Raw genomic sequence first — 14,464 nt, 5'->3', positions numbered from 1 at the left:
TCCGTCATTCCCTATTAGTAATAAGAGTAAAAAGATTTGCTCTGATACATACTTTAACATGTTCATCAAAATTCCTGTAGTCATTTTCAATTAAAGGTTAACTTCTCATCATCTTTTTCAACCCATTGCGTATTCCAACGTATTATCTTTATCCACATTAGAAGGTTTCCCTTACACCTAATTGCTTTTCTTTTTCAGTCTCTGGCAAATTTCAACTTGTTTATTGCTTCACAAACCTCAAACCATGCAGGCTTTTATTAATTCAAAGATTAATTTTGTGGTTGGCCTGTTCCCTCCACCCATCTCCTCAAGCTGTTTCAGCTGCTCTCCAGCTCCCTTGGCATTACTCTGGTTTGGAGCACTGCAGATGCCTGGCAAGCTCGGCTCTCCAGCAGCACTGCTAGCTACATTTTGTCTAGGAAAGGGACAGGTCACAGGACAAATTGAGTTATGGCTTAGCAATAGATCACTGTGTTCAGTTCTTTTAAAGCATCAGGTCTTCAACCTGGTAGAAAAAAAGAGGGAAAAAAAAACACACAGTAGAAATAACAGTCTTTCTCTGCTCAGTTCACCTTTGTGAAACTTGCTAACACAAGGAACTGATCCAGAGCACACACTGCAGTGCTGTCACAGCTTTTGGAAATGTTACGTCCATTTACAGCCAGCATAATTCCTCGAGACTTTGCTCGAAAATGTGGGAACACAATAGCAGCCCAGGGCTGGAGGACAGAAGCAGCTCTGTCAGCCTGCTTAAATCAAGTCCAGCAGCCTTTCTTAAAAGTTTTCCCATGACTATTTGGATTTCATAGGCACATATATTCTACCCAAACATGTTTTCTGGTGGGTCTGAACTGGGTGCAGGACCCAATAAAACTGTCTCACCGGCTCCTTTACAACTCCTGCAACTGGAAGAGTTGCCACATGCGACATCTCGATCGCTCCCTTCACAGCCTGATCCCCACGCAGCAGGTATGTGCTCCTTGGTGTCCCTGCATGTTCCCTGGCGGATGTGCTGAATGATGCCAAGAAGATACATGGTGTTTAGTGAGTGCCCTTCCTCAGGCTGACTGATCGTACTTTATATGTTTTCCCCAGTCTGAATTTGTCTACTGTTATCTCATCTTAAACTGCAGATTCTTGAGGGCAGAGATGTCAGTGTTACCTGCTGTACAGCACCTAGCTGCCAGGGGCCAGCTAGGTTTATGTGCTTCTGCAGCACAGAGTATAAAAATAATTTCACTTTAAGAACATTTGCAAGGTTTTTTCTCCTTTGTGCATGATTTCTAAATCAGCAAACACAAAAGCCTAACTGGAGATCACATTGGTGTACAAAATCTATCCTGTGCCAAAACTAAGATATCCAAGTAGCAGAGAAAATAAATCAAAACCTACTGTTTATTTATTCACTCTCCTTAATGTGTATATGTTAGCGTGTTCCACCCTGCCTTTTCTGGTAGGACTGTATAAATATGTGCCTTAGCTCAGAGAAGGTTCTGGGAAGGTTTCTCCCAAGTGCACGGGCATGCAGCTGGCCACACCTGGCCACCGAGGCTGCAAACACACCTCTGCTAGCCCTGTGCCACTCAGTCCTCCCTGGGGGCAACCGCGGGGCCTCCTATGGGACTTTCCTGGCAAGGAAAGCCTCTTCCTACCTTTCCTACCTTTGTTTGCTTTTCCTGACCTCAGCTGCTTGCAGGCTGGGGCTCGCTGCTGGCCGATGTTCCCAAGGTCAGCGGGCTGGCAGCAGCACCACGGCCGCACGCTGCACTCCTACGCGCATCTGGCACCTGCACGGGAACATCAAACCCCGGCCAAGTGCCTGAGCTCCCGAAGGCACAGCCAGGTGTACAGAGTGTCCTGTGAAATGGGGGCTGGCAATCTGCAATCACGGTTTTACTGTTCAAGATGAATCATCAGCAGTTGAGAGGCACAAGTCTTTAAAAGCCTCCTTTTAAAGCTCCTTAAACTAAATTGGCAAGTCTGAGTTGTTAACAATTTATTATCACTTCTCTGCCAGAAGGTCTTGAGAAACAGCTTAAAGAGCAAATAGTGCAAAGTGCCCAAGACTGTCACAGCTGAGGCCTTTCTTTTCTCTCGTGTCACCCTATCCTATTTTTTTTTCCTTTCTCCAGACATTCAGCTCTTCTTGGATTAAATAGTCTTGCTAGTAATTTCCATTACAACAGCAGCATATCTAATAAGTCACATGTCTTCAGCAGCAGTCACAGTGAAAGGGGAATTCATCTCTCCATTTATTAGAACAAGATCTTAAATAGTCACTTTTTATAGCAGACAGAATAAATAGTATCGTGCTTTCCCATTCCTCTTGCCATCCCCAGGCCTGCCATGGAAAGCAGCAGGGAGGCTGTGCCTGTTTACAGCGTACTGCTCAGGCCCTTCCAAGATGATTCCCTCCCCAGAGGTTCCTGCCACAGCCTTAAATGAACCTCTCTGCAGCTACTGGGCACGTCACTGGCTTTCTTGGTACTTGTCCCTGTTTTTTTCTGTCTCTGTCTTTAATGCAGAAGTCTTTTCAGCTAGCAGGACATCAGACTTTCCCTGACCTGCACTGTAGCTCAAGGAAAGGGATTGGTGAGCGCCTCTCCTGCTTCCACAACTGCACCGAGCTGTCCTGTAGTCTGCCGTGCTGAGCACACCCAGGTGTCTCCAGTGAGGACGCCGCTGTCCCGAGGGTTTGCACAGGGCTTGTCCCGTCCAGATCCAGGCTGGGCAGAAATCTTTGGGTACCATGGCAGCTCTGGTGGGAGCAGCAGCAAAGCAGAGGCTGCAGCATTTTCTCCTGCGAAGGAGGGTTCAGTTTGGTAGCAGGTATCCCAGCCACGTGGAAAAATTGCCCAGGGGACCTGGCAGGTCCTGCTACAGCTACTGACTTCGCTAAGAAGTATTCCAGTAAATGCAGGGAAACTCCACCCACGACAGGGAAACCCAAGCCAGCACAGACATACCAAAGCAAACAAGTAAATAGGTAAAATGTAGGCCAACCTCAAAGGCAAGACTCTTGAGAAACCATCGCTTTTATCTAAGAGGGTACATTTAGCAAAGGGCAAGTGCTCTTGCACTTATTATTTGGCTGTAAGCAAAGCGACTGCGAAATTAACCTGCCTCTGCCCACCCGGCACAGAGGAAAAATTCAAGCTCTCGGGCAGCTTTCACAACTGGAAAAGCAGATATGCTTTTGAGCTGAAGAATGCACACACACCGCTAATGGACCTCACTATCTAGCAGCACGATGTTTTGATTTCATATTAGAATTGCTTGAAAATGGAGCGTTTAATACCTCTATCATTGTACATTTCTCCCTCAAAGTATGTTTGAAGGACTTAATCAGACTCGTTTCCTTAATTTCAAGCATATCTCTGAAAATGTATTATCCCAGGCTGATGGCATCAAAGAGTGAATTAGGAATAAAGCCAAGTGAATAAAAACAAAGATATATTTCCTTTCAGTTACTGTGCAGCCTTCACAGGCTACAGAGCATTAGATTACTGAAATACCACTAACGCATTCTTCAAGATCTGCAAATTAGTGCCTTGCTTTCATACCCTTAGTATGAAGCAAGAATGCAATCCTTGTTACCACTCAGCCCAGCGAGAGCTATGCTGTGATGAGCAGCTTTAGGTTTGCAGCACTGGAAAAATGTCTTTGAACTAGTGCTGTTTGCATTCCCAGTTTCCGAGACATATTTGTCATAGCAAAATTCCCCTATTGAACTGAAAAAAAAAAAAAGAAAAAAAAAACTGAATTTGATGACTGTTTTGAGGAGATAACTGACAGTGCATGCACCGCTTGCTTTCATCTGTTCTTTGACATCAGCCGTGGAGAAGCAGAAGCCCTTGCTGCTGCCCTGAGTCAGGCTGAAGGTCCCCACACACCCACCCACCTCTGATGGGAGGTTGCTCAGAGAAGACACGAGACAGGGGCAGGCACGTGCTGAGGAGATGGAGTGAGCTGAAATTGAGGGCGAGAGGACAGCTCCCATTCCTGCCCATCAGGGAATCAAGCACAAACCCCCCTTCTAGTGCTATGCTAACAGCAATTGTAATGGGGGCAGAGCAAGGAATGTTTGGTATCCATGGCTTATCCAGAGTTTTAACACAGAGCTTAAACCAAGAATATCCCTCTTCTGGCAAATTAAGAGACATCTCGTGACCGCTGCTGTGGCTGGACACAGAATGTGATTTTAACAGTGTGGTCCAAGAGAAATGATTGCCACACTATCCATGAGCAATAGCACCCAGTTTCATAATCCTGGCAAAATTAGCATATAAATATAACCTGAAACAGCACCCTCACTGTACACACAACTCGCCGTTGTTATGATAGCATTCCTACACCATATTGTCAACTTCTACTACTCCTTCCTGAAGCCTCTTCTGGACGGGACTTCACAGCACTGCAGCCCTCCTTTGTGCATTTGTGCAAAGTGGCACTTCAGGGCCCTTCAGGGCCCGGGGCTGTCACAGGTCCTGCTGCTGGCCCAGGTCTCCTGCGGGGACCCGCAACCCCAAGGAGAAACGCAGCCGTACAAGTGTCACCTCCAGCCTGGAGGCTGCCCATGACCTCACTGCAGCAGAGGGTTTCTTCCCATCCAAGCCCCCACTCTGCTCCTTGCGACACTTGCTGCACAGAGCTGACCTTGCACCAACAGAAGCAGAGTCCTCACTTTCTTACTATCGCTCCTACGTTCTCCTGTGCAGCCCCAAAGCTGGAAGGAGCAGGGGGTAGGAAGCAGGCTAGAGGAAAGCCGATCACTGCTGAAGTGCTCCCATCCCGCCAGTTCCTGGGGGGATTTCTCTGCCTCTTGGTTATGTCAAATTACTGCAGATGCATGGATTTCCTGATTTCCCTTGTAGATGGAACATTTTCCAGGCCCCACCTCACTTCAATGCCACTGACAGAGGATTTTCTTTTAGCCATTCTGAGACCACAAAGGCCTGAGGGGTCCGTGTGCACTAGTGTGCTGGTTTGGACCAGGCGCACGTCTTTGAAGCAAGTTGTGTGATCAGCCCGATTAGCTCCGTGCTTTGCTTCACATCAAAGTAGCCGTGGAGCACAAGAACCAGGTTCCCTTTGGGTGAGCTAAGCCTGCAGCTGCTCTCCGGGATCCTGCCTGATGTGGTGCAAGTGCTAAAGCAGCTCAGCCTCCAGAGCCAGGCTAGGGCCTGTCCAAGATGAAAACCCTCTGGAACATACCTGCGGCCCCTCCTCTGCGCTACAGGCCTGGTCCTGCTGGGCCGCACTGCTTGCTGGTGAAGGCACGGATATCGGCTTGCTGAGGTGCTCCAAGGGGCATCTGTAATCAGACCTATTAACCATAATCAGACCCATTATCAGGTGTGCTGTTTCCACCACTGTCCCTGCTCACCCCACTTCAGAGACAGACACCTTCGCCCCCTCACCACTGCCCATGCCTGCATAGGACACACCAATGCTGTGTCCTTGCCATGGGTGCCCATGGAGCTGTGACACATGGGGACGAGCTCTCCCCACCACCAGCAGCTCTGTGGGCAAGCCAAACTGTCAAAGGGAAATCTGTGGGCCCAAAAACTGGGCCAGAGACACTGCAGGGCTTGGGCCCTGGCCCAAGGAGGGCATGCTGCAGTTCATTAGGCACAGGCCGAAGCCATGTCTCCAGCACCAAGCTAGTCTCTTGAGCCATGCCAGACAGACAGACTGGTTTATTTGTGTCTGCATTCCCCCAAAAATTCTGAAAAGATTCTGAAGTCATGAGGCAGGAGGAAGATTGGAGGCACATAACCACGCACCAAGCCGGCAGCCTCTCAGCTGCAGGGCGAGGTATTCTCAGCTCTAGGACACTCGTGATGTTTCCACAGTTTTGCCAGACAGTAAATACACGGTGTCTAAGTAAGGATGAAAGCAAGCCTCTGGCAAGAAGGCAATGTTCTCTCACTGGCAGTAATTAAGCTGAAATTACAAATGGACACAAACTGCTAACATTTTTTGTGGCTTTATGCAGACTAAATTCTCCATCCAACCTTAAATTAAGCTCCGTTAAAGACAGGGCAGGGAGAGGGCTGAGAAGCTTGGCGCAGCAAGGAGGCGATCGGATTGTCACGGCTGCTCTGCCTGAAGCAGAGCTGCACTGGGGGAGCCTGGGGCTGCAGCAGTCAGCCCCACACACTGACACGCACGAACCAGCCTCGCAGAAAACAGATCATGTCTGAGGATCACTGTGCCTTTCTGAAATTGTACAATAAAAGTTACCTGTCCACTCCTCGCCCCCTGCTCTCCAAGCCACCCTGCTCAGGCTCACTGCATTACTCCAGGCTTTCCTCAGTAACAGCCAGGCCTGGGGGCTGCAGAGAAGCCAGCAAGGGTAGTCGGCTGCTGTCAGGAGTTAGGGATTCCCATCCCCACCCCAGGACAGCGCCCAGCAGCCCGACAGAAGTGCTCTGGACTCTCCTTCCCCAGGCCCACACCAGAAGAGGGCCTCTCAGGTGCTCTCCCTCCCAGGGCTCAGCAGGGCAGCAGCTCCAGAGCCTCCACTTCCAAGCAGCTGCTCATCACGCTGAACAAGAAGCTGCTGGATCCTTTCCACCATCCTTTGCCCTCTGGGGTCCTTTCTCTTGAATCTGTAAGGTATTAGCATAAGAAATGACTAATTACTTTTGCAGCTCCACCCTAATGAAGCAAGCTCACCTGCCTCCTCAGGACAGGTCATGCCCCAACAGCCACCTGGCTGCTGGATTGCTCCAGACACCTCCCAGGGCTCTGCAGACAGCGCAGGCTCCAGGGCAGGAGGAGACAAGTGGCTGTGAATAGCAAAGGGGTGAAACAGCTGCTCCCTGTGGCTTTCAACCCCCTGCGCTGGGTGAGCGAGTGGAAGCATGCTCGTGGTGGCTGGGAAACTCAAAGGGAGGAATGTGCAATTGCGTGACAGCGCTTCCCACTGCTCACACACAAGCAAAGGTGCAGACCCACCTACATGCCACACTGGGTCCTCCTCTTCCTGAGAAGCAGCATGCCAGGTGCCGATGGAGACCTCACCCAGTGGGCCGTGCCTGTGGCAAGGACGTTGTTGGCACCCTGGTGTAGCCCTGGACCTGTCCGTGCCAGTGTCCTCATCTGCGCCTTGCTTCCCCAGAGCATCCCCTGCACTCCTCCCGGAGCAGGAGCAGAAAGATGCAGCAGCAGCCCCTCAGGAAAAGCCTTCTCCAAAGCTGTGCCTGCTTGGAGCATTCCCACCCTCACCATTGTTTTGGGAATAGCTGGAAAATGTCAGCAGGGCGCTGGGTGCGGGTGGGGGGTGGGCAGGAAAAAGGAAAAACAGATGATTAGATTTTTTTAAATCAGCCAATAAATTATATTAACTTTTCCATTGACCTTTTGTCGGGTCACATTATCAGACTAGTGAATATGGTTCATGAAGATAGTATTATGCTCAGATTTCAAGCTGTGCAGAAAATGCATCCCAAGCAATACCCCAAAATGGAAACGTCAGCTCTGCCAGAGGGATGTGCCGCTGGGTGCACGGGTTCTGGGTGCTCCCTCCGGGAGCAGGGCAGAACCAACACCCATAAATATCCCACTCCAGTTCCTTGCAGCACCCTCCCTGTTATTATTTAAAAGGCCCAGTTCCCCAGCAGGCTGGGATTTTGTAAGGCCTGATTTTGCCAGTGGTGCCATTTATTGCATTTTCTTTGAGATTGCCTGCGGAGGGACCTGCTTGCAGTATGTGGCTAGGACAGCGGGGGTGAGGGCACGGCTGCAGGCACCGGGCACCTACGTGGGGCAGGCAGGACCGCATCCCCATGCAGCACGCACCTGCTGCATGACCATGAAGCCGCTCATGCTGTCTCTCCTGTGGCTGTGATGCCTTTCGGGAGGACCAGCTGGGGACATCGGTGTCCCTGCACAGGCACTGTGTCCCCAGTACTGTGCTCGGTGGGGACAGTGTGACTGAGCCTTGGCAGGTGAGGAAATGATGCAGGGCAGGAGCAAAGCGCTCACAAAGCCACAGGGGCAGAGCTTGCCTAGGACCAACATGGGTCACCCTCAGCGGTGTGGCTGGCAGCATGACCCTGCTGTCCCCAGGCCAGGGCCATCCTGGCCCCCATGCAGAGCCCCCCTCACCCTCCGCTAGCCCAGTGAAGCCAAAATTAGCCTCCCCTCTGTATGTGCCGGGTAGAAGAGCCACAATTGTATCTCAGGAAGGCATTATTGTACTCCATGAGCCCTATCTTATCAGGGAGAGGAAAATGGGACTTTGACAAATTGCCTCTGCCGTGGCTGGGGTGAGCACATGATTTTCAGGAATCACCCACCACGGCCACTATTGTTCCCAGCCCCGGCGCTGCGCGGGGCCGTACCGCACGACCCTCCTGCTGGGGAAGGAGCACGCGGGGCCCCGCACATTGTGTCTGCAGCCCGGCACTGCGGCGGGGAGGCGGCTGAGGTTGCATTGATCCCTTTATCGCCAGCCTTGAGTGCTGATAAGGTGACATCACCCGACGGAGCGAGGACTTGACCCCTGTTGCAAGAGGAGATTGTTATCGGCGGGCTCTGGCAGGGCCGCGCTGGCCGGCAGCTGGAAGCAGAGCCACCCCGCGAGCCTTTGACACGATAGGAAGGGCTTGTTTAGCCCTGCACAATGGCTGCTCAGATCCTGCCCAACAACGCTGCAGCTCGGCACGGGGCAGCCCCGGAGCACACCAAAGGCACTTGGCTTCTCCTCCGCGGTGGCCCAGGGGACCCAGCCGCTGTCCTGGGATGTTCTGCCTGGCCCCATGGAGTGCCCAGGCCCCAAAGCACCCGCTGGGCCCAGATGGGTGCTGGTCCCAGCCCCAGGCAGCCTGAGAGCAGCCCATGGGCCCATCACAGACCATCCCTGCAGGGAACAGGGGCTGCTCCTGGTGCCTCTCCACCGCCAGCACTGCTGCTGCGAGGAGTAACCAGGAGGGACCAAAGAGCCTCTCAAGCAGATCCAGACAGAGGCAGAAGACCTGAAAGGCAGCTGTGATGGCTGTGCTTGACACACGCCACCCGGACAGCTCTCACAAGCCCCCAGTGATGTCCCACATGGGATGTCCACCTGCCCCATAGCGCTAACAGCACATGGGCCAGGCTGAGTGTATGCAAACAAATACGTCCTTCAGCCACTCCTGTAACTGTGGCTGCTGCGGGGCTGGCCTGGCAGCAGTGCTGGCGGTGGGCTGGAGCCAGCACAGGCTCAGCAGGCGGGGAGAGCGCCTCTCCCTCCTGAGTGACCGTAGCTGCTGGGGCTCATCCCCATCAGAGGTGCTGGTGCTGCCAGAACCCCTCAAGTACCCCAGCAGAAGTGGGTCTGGAGGGAAAAGCAGCCACAGGGGGCTACAAGGGAGCATGTAGAAAGGGTCACAGGTGACAGCAAACCAGCCACATTGCACTGCCATGCAATACCTACCTGCTGTTGTGTGCTCTGTGCCCTTTTCTGCTCTGCTGCTGGGTTCTGGGTCCCAAGGAAGGATGAAGGGGCAGAACGCCAGGTGCTGCAAGCATCACAGCCACCCAGCCATCATCTCCCCATGAACCTCCCTGTACTGAAAGCACAGCCGAAATCCCTCCGTGTGGCTCATCTTCATCACTCTGCCTGCAGAACACCTGGTGATGGCCATAATCCCACTGTGTTCTGCTCGCTACCCATGGTACTGGCCTGTTGTGCCCCCTGCGGTGCCCCCACCTCCATTCCAAGCTCTCTGGGCAGGGACTCTCCTGGCCAGCACCCAGCTCAGTAGGAAGCAGTTCAGGACATGGGCTGTGCATGAAGAAGAACCACTTCTTGTCCGAGCACTGGCAGGTCCCGCAGGGCAGCGCTGCCTGCAGGCATGGCCCACAGCCCCCCTGACAACCCATGAGAGGTGACCTGTCCCTGCCCAGCCAGGCACTACGGCCACCCGAAGGTTGTTTTATAACAATGGGACACAAAAGCAGGCAATGAGGCAGGTTGGGGGGTCCACCTCGTCCTGGCGAGCCTGAGCCAGGCAGTGGCTGGAGCAGGACCTGTGGGGACAAAGCAGAGCCAGCAGCACGGTGACCTCCTGCCACCCGCCCTCCTGTCCTGGTGGCCACAGCCTAGGGACTTCCCGAGCAGAGGTGGCAGCCCTGGCCTGTCTCCTTGAGCTCCCCTCATCACTCATCCGAGTTTCACTGCCCAAAATATCCCACAATGATTTCCGCAGCTAATTTGGGCCGTCTCTGAGTGTTCCTCTGGCCAGTTTCATATCAGACCACCCTGTCCCTGTGCTCTGAGGCACGGCACTGGCGCTCGTCCTCGCCTTTCCCCTGCTGCCCTGACAGCACCAGCCCCGTCACATCCCCTTTTTGAGAAAGGCTCCCACTCCGAGGTTCACGCCATCTGGTCACTCCTTGCTCAGACACCACACAACCCCATGTCCTTGCTTCGATCTCGCAGCTCACACACCTCTGGGTGCTGTGGACAGCCCTGCTCCCTGCTTGGCGTGCAGTCCTGTCCCTTACAGCCCCTCTGTGGCCGTGCACAAGCCAAGGACACGGCTGGGACAGTGTGGTGGAGCAGGAGTGAGGCAGCCCAAGTCACCTGCTCCAAAACCAACCACGGGCACCGCTGCCTCCTCTGGAGGCCCCGGCCTCCGCAGACATCCTCCAGGGAACGGCTGCGGTGCCCACCCCGCAGCCTGCCACACGGACTCCTGTTTCACTTGGTGTTATCTTATCGCCATAGGAAAGGCAATACAGCAGAAGAATTTCCTTTCCTTTATGTTTCCAGCCTCTCCATTGTCTAGCGTCTGGATTTCTGAGCCTCGCCACTCAGCAATTCAGCGTGGGCCTTTGGAAACGTGAACGCAAAGGCTCCTTATCAGCACGAGCTCTGCAAAGTCTGCAAAGTCTCCTGCGGCTGCAGACAAACCAGGCAGGGTCTGCCCACCCTGGGGCCCCGTCCTCACCCTGTTAGCAGTTTCCCATCGCCCGAGGCAGGCCCCAGCTGTGCCCTACACCTGGGGCCAGCAGAACGGTGTGACACAGAGGAGCAGAGCAGCAGCCACGCAGGTCCCCATGTCCCCAGCCAGGATCCTCCTGTGGCTCCGACCCAGAAAGCTCAGGCTGAGCACCAGCATGCCCACCACCTCCCTGCCTGGCACAACAGGGCACAGCCCATGGATTTCAAAGACAAGGCTGGGGACAAAGCAGCGCTTGATGTGTCACAGCTACGTCAGCACAGGCTGCGGGGGCCCGGCGAACCCATGCGCTGCAGCTGCGGCTTCACCAGCGCACACGTGTCCAGTGCTGTGAAGACGAACTGGCTGCTTCCTCCCGATCCTGGTGGGGGCTCCCCCATTTCTGCAGCTTCCTCTGCTCTGCACCACACAGGCTTTAAGGCACAAAGTCACCCCAGAGAGAGAAATTTCTCATCTCGCAGGGGCTGCGGGCTGGCCAAAGGTGCCCGAGCACAGCCCCAAGCTGCTGCTGAGGGGGAGAGGCTGAGGAGCAGGGCTGGGCAAGCTCCAGGGCACAGGCACATCTCCAAAGTCCTGCTGGGAAGGGAAGGAGCCAGCCTCACGTGAAGAGGGCACTGCGGGACCCAGCCACCTCCTCCCAGAAAGGGGAACCAGCTGCATCTGAAACTAGAACCTGCCATTTCTCGGTAGCGATGCAAGCAAAGCTCAAAGCAGAACAACTTTGGGTTTCTGTTTCTCTCATGCACTCCCTCCCCACCCTGTGACACGACAAAAGGGCTGAGGAGCCCAGAAAGTGCTGGCTGAGGGAAACTCGGAGTCTTTCAACAGAGGGAGAATCCATTTTGCCTGGGACCTGCACAGCATTTCCTGAGCACCTTCCTGCAGAGCCAGTTCTGACAGACACCAAGAGGGGACAGCTTTGCCCTCTGTCCCCACACCCCGGGGACACGGACCACCTTTGGGGTGGCCCATCACAGACCCTTCCCGCTCACCAGTCCCCAGAGCCCAGGTGAGGACGTGCCTGACCCAGCCCAGAGCCTGGGGGCCTGGTGCTGCTGCCACCCCTGCAGCTCCCGTCCCCTGCGGGTGCCAGGACAGCTGGGTGGCACACAGCTAAAGGCTGCTCTGCATGGGCTTCCAGCTTCCCTCTTCTCTTCACTGGCTCACTGGAGTGTGGCAACTTCCCACTGGGGACATGGCAATGTTTGTTTCTTTGTTCCAACAGTTATGACTCCAAAGTAACAAAGGCCGGGGGGACACTGCCAGCCCCAGTCCGGCAGTGCAAAGCCAGGTTTTCTCCCCTCAGCCATTAGGGCCCTTCCACACCACCACCACCCACGGGACAGACCCTTTTCCACAGCCCCAGGACCACTGGGGCATAGTTCCTCTGACTCAGGAGCAGTTTCTTTTCCTTTCACCCTCACCGTGACTTCTCTTCATGTCCCAAGATGTCTTGGGCACCTCAGGCATTTAGCCCCGTGACGTTATACCCTGACGTCCTGCAGAGCTGCTCCTCGCCTCGCTGCCACCAACCAGCAGCTCTCCAGACCTGCTCCGAGTTTAAGGCTTCCCAGTAGGAAAAAAAAAAAAAAAAAAAGGAAAAAAGCTGGACTTGAGCCACGGTACAGCAGGTTGACAGCACAAGGCTGCTCCTCGCAGGGACGTGTGAAGCCCCCAGACCAGCTTTGCAGGAGCCCCTACCTGGCAAAGCAGCAAGCACGCTGTGCTGGGACCGTCCCCAGGGCTGTTTTTCCTCCAGCTGGACAAGGCCGTCCCCTAACGGCAGGAAAGGGGGATTTCAGCCTCCTCCGGAGAAATCCTAAGTATTTTTGGAACAGGCAGTGCCAGTGACCACAGGACCATCTCAGCCTGGGGCCAGCTCACCTGTGCGGGCAGCCTGTGACTGAGGAGCGTTTCCCCCCCAGGCAGAGCTGCCAGCACCGACAGAGGAGCTGCACCCTTCCCTCGGGCAAGCCCAGGGCAGGACTGCAAAGCTGAGAGCAGGGCAGCCCCTCACCGGAATCCTCCTGGGGCAAGAGCTGTCATCTCCCAGATCCCGGTGCTGAGCCCTCAGGAAACGGCCACAGAAACCCTGGCCTCCAGCCTGATCGGCCACACAGTGCGGCACACAGGGCGGCAGCTCCGCAGGGTGATGGAGGATAAGTTTTTTGTGCCGTGCTGGCTCCGTAAAGCTGCAAGTGCAGCTTGTGCATCCCCTGCTGTGTACTGTAAGAGCTTCATACCCCAAACCTGGCCAGCTGGGGAGCTGTAGCAGGAGGGCAGCCGGCAGCCAGAGCCCCAGGACACGTGGCCCCTTTCCCTGGTCAGGTCACCTAAATCAGCTCTCTGGGTATCAGTGCCACAGGTAATATTGGCCAGGAAAATGAGTTGCTTTTGTCACAAAGCAAAGCCCCTCGGAGAGGCTGGAGGTGCTGCAGACCCCAGTGAACAGCCTGGAGATGGTCACAGCCCGCACGCTCCCTCTACACACACAAGGCGCTCTAAGAAAGCGGCACTCAGAAATGGAAACTTGACTCCTGCAGAAAGAGAAGCAGAAAGAGGCTCGTTCAGCAGGTGGCTGCAGGGAAGCACAATGTCTCCTTTGTGCAGGCTCATGACAGCAGAGCAGCCCCGGCATTGCCTCACGCCTCACAGCTGCTCGTGGCTGCTGTGCTGAGCTGTCAACACGGCCAGCCTGGCATTCCCCAGCAAGGGTAGGGCAGGGCGGATGCGGTTCAGCAACAGACCAAACCACCACAGGAAAGCATTAAGGCATTAATTTAACCACAGTCCTTGCCTATTATTTAGTTTGCCCACTGCTCAATAGCAGCATAAATATTAATAAGCTTTTGGGCCCAGAACTCTTTTTTTTTTATGGTCGTCCTTCTATAGAGGCAAGTCTTTTAGCACAAGCAGCAGTCTGCACGTAACAAACTTGAGCAAACATTACTTACTCAGTCATATTTACACTGTCCTCCATTCACTCATGCAAACAGCACAGGGGTTCAGCAAGTCTCGTGGCCAAGGGTTTCTGTGAGCAACAAGCAGAATTGTCCAAAGCAGCAGGCTTTGGAAGGGCCTGCCCACCAAGGAGGCTCACGAGAGACCTAACCCTACCCACATGGCAGGAAAAGGATGAGAATGATATTGAAAATTCACAGAATCACAGAATGCTAGGGATTGGAAGGGACCTTGAAAGATCATCTAGTCCAATCCCCAATTCTGGTAGGTGCAACATCAACTAAGAATTCAAAATGCTTTGAAAGAAAAGAAATAGAAAAAAAAATATAGAGGGTACCCCAAATTCAGTTTGGCAGGTAATTTGACAAGTAATAGCTTAAGACAAAACAAAAAGAAAGAAGTGTTTCTGAGCTATGAGGTCCCTAGCATAGTAGTAGGACAAGCACAAACCATCCCTATGAGGAGGGTGGAGAAGTCTGGTAAGTGACCAGTTTGGTGAAGGCACATTCTCTTCAGGAAACAAAGGCAAAAAACTTCTTCTCCAGGAC

The sequence above is a fragment of the Anser anser genome, assembly GCF_964211835.1.
Source record: "Anser anser genome assembly, chromosome: 9".
Taxonomy (NCBI): domain Eukaryota; kingdom Metazoa; phylum Chordata; class Aves; order Anseriformes; family Anatidae; genus Anser; species Anser anser.
Note: the sequence above shows the minus strand (reverse complement) of the source record.